We start from the raw sequence: 2,576 nt of genomic DNA on the forward strand, positions 1-2,576 counted from the left end.
GCGGGGGCGCGGGCTCGCGGGGGCCCCTCCTGGGCCTCCCGGGCCGGGACGGCGGCGATGTGGGCCTCACCCACGTGGCGGCTGGCGAGCGGGCGGCTGCGGCGGCGGACGCTGTCCGGCCGGGGCGGACACGTCCGTCGGTGGAGATCTCAGTTTTTTTTTAAACTAGGGTTTCAGACGGGGGAAGAAGAGATCCGAATGGAGGGGGTATAAATAGGCATAGAGGGAGCTAGGAGAGTCCAAATGAGGTGCGGTTTTCGCCCACACGATCGTAATCGGATGCTCTAGGACATGGAGCAGAGTTTGGTGGGTTTTGGGCCAAATTTGGGGGGTGTTGGGCTGCAACACACACGAGGCCTTTTCGGTCCCTCGGTTAACCGTTGGAGTATCAAACGAAGTCCAAATGATACGAAACTTGACAGGCGGTCTACCGGTAGTAAACCAAGGCTGCTTGACAAGTCTCGGTCCAATCCGGAAATGTTTAATCCCCACACAAGAAAGAAAGCTAGAAATGGCCACCGGAGGAGAACGAAGCGCCGGAATGCAAAACGGACAACGGGGAAAAAGCTCGAATGCATGAGATGAACATGGTATGAGATGCATGAAAACGAAAACAACACACGGAGACAAAGAACCGAACCCGAGAAATAAATATAACTTGACACCGGAAACGGCAAGAGTTGGAGTACAAATGGGGAAAGTTACATCTGGGGCGTTACACCAACCCCCTTTGAAGGAGGGGGGAGCGTCGACTCCACCGGCGACCTCCATCAATCCGGAGGCGCCGGACACTTTGGTGGAAGCACTTCGACATGCTTCCGTCATGGAGGAGCACCGTACCCTGAAGGGTACGGTGGTTGAGAAGATTCAGTCTGCCAAGAGTGGGCTGAACGAATCCTTCGCTAGCATACCGACGGGCTTTGAGGTATGCAACGTAAGACGCCTTTTTATATGAAGGAAATATGCCTGTATACAGATAGTAGCCCCTGAGATTCTGTTCGGTTTTGGAAAAAAGCCGAACAGAGGATCAAATTATTATCGCGGAAGGTAATATACATATCTATTGAATGAACGGGCTTCCCTGTTGGTGGCGACCGCCCAGGCTGCTGAAGTTTCCGAACTCAAGCGGAAGCTGAAGCTGGCCGATGATGACCTCGACGACGTTAACAAGCGGTTCGATGAGGCGCAAGGTATTTTTTGTATGACTGAAATTATATGCGAGTGCGGAGTTTTAAGCTCACACACTTTCTCATGTAAATGATTGCAGGCAGTGCGGCCAAGGTCGAGACCCTCAAGGGCGCCCTGTCGCAAGCCAAAGAGCAGGCAAGGGTGAGTAGAGCGGATGCTGCTAAAGCGGTCGCAGACTTAAAGGCCGAGCAGGCCACCCGTCGCCAGTATAAGGAGAGGGTGACCGAAGTCGAGCAAGAGATCAAGGATGCTGCTCATAAGTGTGAGGCCTTAGAGGAGAAGAATAAGGCCCAAGAAGTCAAACTCTCCAAGGCTCTCCAATAGGGAAGGGAGGCGCGGACTGAGTCTCGGGCGGCTCGCAAGGAGATCAAGCAAACTGAACAAATAGCGGTTGGTAAGCCCTTTCTTTTTAGAGTAAATTCAGTAGTCAAAAATATGCCCTACTTACTCGATTATGGAGTTGTCCAGACGCGTTTGCGGATCTTCCGAAGAGCGTCGCCGATGTTGCGAAGTTTTTCCGGGCCCAAGAGGGGAATACGACGGAGAAACTCTTCTGGTCGCAGTACCTAGCATTGGAGCATCCAGCACTGTTGAATGACCAGATGATGCAGCTGGCGGAGCTACATAGGATGTCCAATGTCAGGACCCCGATTCCAAGTCACATCGATCTAGCCGGTAACACCTCATATCACTTTGCGGCCTCACGCACGGTATCCCACGGGTGTCGCCTTACCATGGCCTGGGACCGTTTGCGCCTTTTGGCTTACGTATATGATAGTGTCGCTAGCATCCATATGACAGAGAACCCGGGTCGACATGGCTAGTCATGAACCCAAAGCGGCACAGACCTATGGAGACAGGCATACATGAATCACATCGAGCATGTCGGTCATCAGCGATTGATTCTGGGCTGTAGCACTGGGCTAACAGGACTCCAGGCAACCCGGGCTGTAGCAGGCTAGGCAGGACTCCGGAAGTCACAACGTGACATTTCCCCGAAGGGACAGACATAGGAACGAAGTGAAACACATGCCGGCCAGTCAAGTGTCCTGAACAGTAGTGCTGGGCTAGCAGGACTCCGGTGAACCGGGCTGTAGCGGACTACTATGGCTCGAGGAACACTAGACTACATTTCCCCATAAGAAAGGCTGCCAAGGATAAACAACTAGGTTGTCGGATCCCACTCATACCAAGCATTTCAATCATACACACAATATGACCGATATGAGTACATACAACATGGCATCACAACAAAACTCTACAACTCAAGTACTTTATTTAAAGGCTCCAGGGAGCCATACATAACATGTTCATACAGATAGGGGTCACATGACCCGACACTCAAGTCATACAAACATACAAGCACATGCGGAAGCAACTAGTCTTAG

The sequence above is a fragment of the Triticum aestivum genome, chromosome 7A (assembly GCF_018294505.1).
Source record: "Triticum aestivum cultivar Chinese Spring chromosome 7A, IWGSC CS RefSeq v2.1, whole genome shotgun sequence".
NCBI lineage: Eukaryota > Viridiplantae > Streptophyta > Magnoliopsida > Poales > Poaceae > Triticum > Triticum aestivum.